At 36.2% G+C, this 6952-nt stretch overlaps 2 non-coding genes across 2 annotated transcripts; one reads left to right on the top strand and one right to left on the bottom strand.

The window, feature by feature from the left end:
• Window positions 1–909: 909 nt before the first annotated feature.
• On the bottom strand, window positions 910–1015 carry LOC128294962 (small nucleolar RNA R71). Its single transcript, XR_008285269.1, has one exon. It is a non-coding gene; the product is annotated as a small nucleolar RNA R71 (small nucleolar RNA).
• A 3307-nt stretch (window positions 1016–4322) lies between these two features.
• On the top strand, window positions 4323–4429 carry LOC128294881 (small nucleolar RNA R71). Its single transcript, XR_008285188.1, has one exon. It is a non-coding gene; the product is annotated as a small nucleolar RNA R71 (small nucleolar RNA).
• The last annotated feature ends 2523 nt before the right edge of the window (window positions 4430–6952 follow it).

Genomic DNA, 6952 nt, shown 5'->3' with positions numbered 1-6952 from the left:
AGTAATTTTAGATAAAAAAACAATTTCATCAATTTGTCGACTAAATAATAGAAAAACAGTAATTGCTATAGTACTTTTAGTCTTCGTGGATTCAATATTCCTACCCACCATACCTATACTATTGTTCGATAGGTGCGCTTTCCTTTGTCGTAATTGTAGTTAGTTTAGTGACCATCAAGTTTTTGGCGCCATTGCCGGGTACTAGAATATTAGGAACACTTGATTTATATTAATTTAGCCATTTTTATTTTTATTAAATTTTATTTTTATTTCTAGTTTAATTTTTGTTTTCTAATTTTTCTATTATTTGCTTCTGGCAGGTTCTTTTAGTTTATGACTAGAAGAAACTCGTCGGGACCATTACTATTTGATAGCGAAATTGAACGTACAGCTCGCAAAAATCATAAAGAAACAAGGCAGAGTCGATAGAGTATAGTAGACGAGCAAGAAGACGTTATTATTATTGAGGAGATAGGTGATAATCAGAATAATCAGCTGCCTCCTGTGGTTGCTACAAATCCTGCAAATTCAAATCCTGCTCCCCGTACTATATACGATTATGCCAAGCCCACTCTAACTGGGGCTTAATCGAGCATTGTGAGACCCACCATTGCTGCAAATAATTTTGAACTGAAGCAGAACACTATTCAGATGGCAGAACAATTTGTTCAGTTCGATGGTTTGCAAGATGATGATCCAAATACTCATTTGGCTAATTTTCTAGAAGTCTGTGATACTTTCAAGATAAATGGCGTTTCTGATGACGCCATTCACCTACGGTAGTTCCCTTTCTTATTGAGGAACAAAGCTAAACAGTGGCTAAATTCCTTACCACGAGGTTCAATCACTACATGGGATCAAATGGCCGAGAAATTCCTACAAAAGTATTTCCCACTGGCTAAGACAGCCAAGTTAAGGAATGATATCTCTTCCTTCGTTCAAATCGATTTAGAGACCTTATATGATGCATGTGAGAGGTAAATGACTTATTGAGACGGTGCCCTCACCATGGGTTACCAATATGGTTACAGGTTCAAACCTTCTACTACGGTTTGAATCCTTCAACTAGGCAGTTAATGGATGTAGCAGCCGATGGTACTCTGAACAATAAAACACCTGAAGTGGCTTATGAATTTATAGAGGATATGACACTGAATAATTATCAGTGGCAAGTCATGTGGATAAAGCTAATGAAAACAACCGATGTTTTTAACGTAGATGCGATCACGATGTTATTAAATCAGGTAGAACTTTTAAATAAAAAATTGATGGTTTATATGGTTCTATGCAAGTACACCCGGTGATGTAGTGCTATACAAATGGAGGAGGAATGAATAATCCAAAATGTTTACCATACGGTCTTAGCACAGAAAACGAACAAATCAACTATATGGGTAATAATTCTAGACCTCAGAATAATCCTTATAGTAATACTTATAATGCAGGTCAGAGGAGCGATCCCAATTTCTCTTGGGGTGGTCAAGGAAACCAAAGACCACAATCCCCTCTAAGCTTTCAACAATCTTACCAATAAGAGAAAAAGCTGAACCTTGAGGAGATGTTCACGAAGTTTATTTCAGTGTCAGAAACCCGCTTCCAAAACACTGAAACGGTGCTTAAAAATTAACAAGCGTCGATTCAAGGGCTCAAGAACCAAATCAGTTAACTTGCAAAGTTGATTTCAAAACAACCACAAGGTAGCTTGCCTAGCAACACTGAAACTAACCCAAAAGAGCAGCTTCATACAATAATTGTTCGTGAAGAAGAAGGGTTAGTTAAATCTAAAGGGTTAGTTCGAGATAAGCCAGAATGAACAAAAACCGGTTAGTAAAGATTATAAACCTTGAGTGTCATATCTTAAGGCAACAAAGAAAGACAAAACAAATGAACAATTTGGTAAATTTCTTAAACTTCTGAAAAATTAACATAATAAATTACCGTTTATTGAATCTCTTTCACAGATGCCCAATTCCGTTAAATTTTTAAAGGAGCTTTTGGCGAACAAGTAGAAGTTAATGATTTGTCACATGTGAAGCTAAATGCAGTGTGCTCAGCCATTTTCCAAAATAAACTACCCAACAAATTAAAAGATCCAGGGAGTTTTACTATTCGTTGTTTAATTGGTAGTTGGAATGTTAATAATACTTTAGCTAATTTAGGGGCTAATATTAATATCGTGCCCTATAAAATGTTTAAATAGTCAGGTCTTAAGAAACCCAAACAAACTAGGATAAGTATTCAATTAGTAGATAGAACCATTAGATTTCCTAGGAGTATTATTGAAGACGTACTTGTAAAAATTGATAAATTCATATTCCCAGTTGATTTCGTTATTTTAGACATGGATGAGAATAGTGACATACCTTTGATTCTAGGTTGGCCCTTTTTATCAACTATCAGAACTATTATTGATATTGGTATAAGTGAATTAATACTTCGTGTAGGTGATGACACGATTACACTCCAAGTTTGTGATTTTGTTAAAACATCTAGTGATCAAGATGATTATATGAGTTTTGTTAATATGAGTAAATTTGTGGCTCAAACTTCTTTGCAGGAAACCCCTCAAAAAAATATGATGGAGCCACATTCCAGTACATACGACAAAAACAGAACGACTCATAAAGAACGAATGCTACAGATCGATGAACTAGACGAATGACAAACATATGTCAAGGAGAAATCGAGAATACATGATGCAGAACTAAAGCTATCCTATGATGAGTATGTGGATGGAACAAACCAAATTAAGGTTGGGGACAAGGTACTATTAGATAAAATAGATCCACGTATTGCCACTTCAAAGATTAATGCAAACAGAGCAACTCCTTTTACAGTATTAAATGTCTTTCCATACGTATAGTCGAGGTACCTAATTCTGAATTCGACACTTTTAAGGTAAATAGTACTCAACTAAAACCTTATTTTGATAATAGAATTACTAACAAGAAAGAGGAGTTTCAACTCTGCAAACTACTGTGACTATGCGAATTGAGGTAAGTCAAGCTTAGACTTTAAATAAGCGCTTCTCGAGAGGCAATCCGAGTGTTAACACTTCTAATTTTCTTAATTTTTTTCATGATATTTTAAAATTAATTAATGTTCAAAAAAATAAAAATAAATAAATAATGTGTTTTTGACCCACACGGCCTGGACACACAGGCGTGTCCCAAGTCATGTGCACAAAAAGGGGTCCAACAGAGAGTTACACGGCTTAGGGACATAGCCATGTGCCCACACGGGCGTGTCCTTGGCTGTGTGGATCCTGGGACTTCCAAAAATCGATAGAGACACGCCTAAAATAATTCACACGGCCGTGTGTCTTAAGCCATGTGAAACTTGGAGCTAATTTTTTTTTGTTTTAAAATCAAGTCAAAGAGTTACATAGGCAAGGCACACGACCGTATGCTAGAAATGGTCGACCCACACAGTGTGGAAGAAACGAAGGAAGTTGCACACAGTTGAGAGACACGACCGTGTGTACTACACGGCCTGGACATATGGGCATGTCCAAAGCAGTGTGAAAAATGGGCTAGGATTTTTTTAAAACGCACACGGGCTAACCCTTCTTTGCCATGCACAGTGATGGCATGGAGTTGTTCCCTTGGGTTAGTTTTTGTATTATTGGGCAAGCTACCTTGCGATCATTCAGAGATCAACTTAGCAAGCTGACCTATTTGAGTTTCGAGCCTTTGAATCGACGCTTGCTGATTTTTAAGTGCTGTCTTAGTATTCTGAAAATGAGTTTCTGACACCGAGATAAATTTTGTAAGCATCTCCTCAAGGCTCGATTTTTTCTTTAGTTGGTAAGGTGGTTGTTGAAAACCTGGAGGGTGTTGTGGCCTCTGATTCCCTTGACCACTTCACAAAAAATTGGGATGGTTCCTCCAACCTGCATTGTGAGTGTTACTATAAAGGTTATTCTGAGGTCTAGAATTGTTACCCATATAGTGGACTTGTTCTCCCTCGGTGCTGGGGTTGAAGGATGAATAGTCTGTGTTGTACATCCCTCCTCCATTTGAATCACACCTTATCACTAAATGTACCTGAGTAGAATCATAGAAACCATCAATCTTTTTATTCAATAGTTCTCCCTGGTTAGATAGTATAGTGACCGCGTCGAGGTTGAAAACAGTAGCTGCTTTTGTCGGCTTCGTTCTCATGACTTGCCACTGATAGTTGTTTAGTGACATCTCTTCAATAAATCCGTAAGCCTCTTCAGGTATTTTTTGTTCAAGGTTCCACGGGCAACTGCATCAATCAGTAGCCTTGTTGAGAAGTTCACACCGTTGTAAAAGGTCTAAACCTGTAACCATAAAGGTAACCCATAGTGAGGGCACCTTATCAATAAATCCTTGTATCTCTCCTATGGATCATGAAGTGTTTCTAAATCCATCTGCACAAAAGAAGAGATGTCATTTCTCAATTTAGCCATTTTAGCCGGCGAAAAATATTTAAGCAAAATTTTTTCGGTCATTTGTTCCGAAGTAGTGATTGACCCTTATGGTAACGAGTTCAACCATTGTTTAGCCTTATTTCGTAATGAAAAGGGAAACAACCAAAGGCGAATGGTATCGTCAGAAATGCCATTGATCTTAAAGGTGTCACAGAATTCCAAAAAATTTGCTAAATAAATGTTTGGATCCTCGTCCTGTAAACCATCAAACTGAACAAACTGTTGTATCATTTGAATCGTGTTAGGTTTCAGTTCAAAATTATTTGCAGCAACAACAGGTCTAACAATACTCGATTCAGTTCCTGTTAAAGTAAGCTTAGCATAATCATACATAGTACGAGGAGCAAGGTTTTGATTTACTGGATTTGCAGCAACTACAAGAGGTAGTGGATTATTCAGATTGTCTACTATCTCTTTAGGTATATTGGTCACGTCTTCTTGCTCTTCCTCTATATACTGTAGGCTTCGCCTTATTTCTCTTCGATTTCTGCGAGCTGTGCTTTCTATCTCACTGTTAAATAGCAATGGTCCTAACGGATTCCTTCTAGTCATAAACTAGAGATTCCTTCCAGAAACAAATAACATGGAGATTAGAAGAGAAGTAAAAATTAAATTAAAGAAAAAAAATGGCTAAAGTAATAAAATTCAAGCGTTCCTAATATCTTAGTCCCCAGAAACGGCGTCAAAAACTTGATGGTCGCTAAACTAACTAAAAATTTGACTAAGGCAAGCGCACCTATCGAGCAGTAGTATAGTTGTGGTGAGGCCTGAAATATCGTATCCACAAGAACTAAAAGTACTAGTAATTACTATTTTTCTATTATCTAGCCCTAGAATTAAAGGGATGTTTTTAAACTAAGATTAACGATTTACTTAACTAAGAACACGACAGCGGTAAAAGTTGGAAAATATTGTTGGAAAACCGATGGAGAAGACAATACCCATGGAAGAATCCACCTAGACTTCACTTATTACTTCTGAATTAGACGATTTATTCACTTAACTTAATCTGTAAAAATCCCTGATTTATGTTAATATCTCTCCCAATACTAAGACAACTAACTCTAGGTTGATTAATTGAAATCACTTTCTAATTAAAACCCCTATTGTCGTATTAACTCGATTTATGGATCCCGTTATTAGATTTGACTCTAATCCGGCAGATTTATGTCGTCTATCTCTAGGATTGCAATCAACTCTGCTTAATTATGAAAGATTTACTCTTAAAAAGGGACTTTTGCTCCACTAAATAAGCACATCAGACTTGAATTAATATCTTGAAATATTAAAGCAAGAATTAAAAACACATAATTAAGAATAAGAACAAGTATTTATCATATAATTCAAATAATAATAAGATCTGTCTTAGGTTTCATCTCCCTTAGGTATTTAGGGAGTTTAGTTCATAATGGTGGGGAAAACATCTCAAATTGGGAAAACAACAAAACATAAAGAAACCCAAAGAACTTCTAAGGAAATTGAATGGAGATATTCAGTCTTGAAGTAGATCCTGTTTTCAAGCTGATTCTGATGGCTGTCTTCGAGTATTCTTTGCCTTCTACTCTCCATGTCCCTTTTGATCCTCTTCTACGGTGTTTATATAGACTTTGGAATGCCCAAAATAGCCCAAAATTAGCCTTTTTCGAATAGAATTAGACTTGGGCTCGATAGGGACACGGCCGTGTGCCACACCCGTGTGAAGGTACTCAGGCCGTGTGCAATACTGACATGTTTTAATATCGACACAGCCATGACACACAGGTGTGTGGCCAGCCTGTGTGTCACACAAGGGCTTGTGGATTACCCGTGTGGGAGTGCCTAGACTGTGTGAAGCACTGAATTAGGCCCATTTTATCCGTTGTTTCTTGCTCTTTTCGCTTTCCTAAGCTCTCCTGAGTATAAAACATGAAATTAAAGGATTAGGAGTGTCAAATTCATTAAATCTTATGATAAATTATCCAAAAATATGCCAAGCATGGGGTAAAAATATGTATATATTATGGTTTATCAAATATCCCCACACTTAAACATTTGCTTGTCCTTAAGAAAAATCCTCACACACAACTAAAATTCATTCTTCTCAACTTATAATTCTTATAAAAAATGTTTCGAAATGATCCACAGATAATCATACATTGAGAATTCAACTAAAAGAACATTAAAGTTTCAAACAATCCAAGTTGAGCATTTTAATCATAAAATCATAGGTATCCCCCTTTATCTAAGTAATTACTTTTAATTCTAAATCGAAAAGGGTTGACATCCTCACTAAAGATTCACTCAAATCAATCAAAGTGTTTAAGTTTCAATAATTAAGCACTCAATAGTCAAACATGAAAAATTATTACTATAGGCCTGCATGAAAATCAAATCTCCACCACTATAAATAAGATGACACACAAATCAAAAGGTCTTTAGCAGGGTTGTAATGAGGCTTAGGTTAAAGGTGTGGATAAAGGCTGAAAAACAGGGTTAGAATCGAGATTAATTTAATAA

The sequence above is a fragment of the Gossypium arboreum genome, chromosome 6 (assembly GCF_025698485.1).
Source record: "Gossypium arboreum isolate Shixiya-1 chromosome 6, ASM2569848v2, whole genome shotgun sequence".
Classification (NCBI taxonomy): Eukaryota; Viridiplantae; Streptophyta; class Magnoliopsida; order Malvales; family Malvaceae; genus Gossypium; species Gossypium arboreum.
Note: the sequence above shows the minus strand (reverse complement) of the source record. Positions and strands in the feature narration are given on the sequence as shown.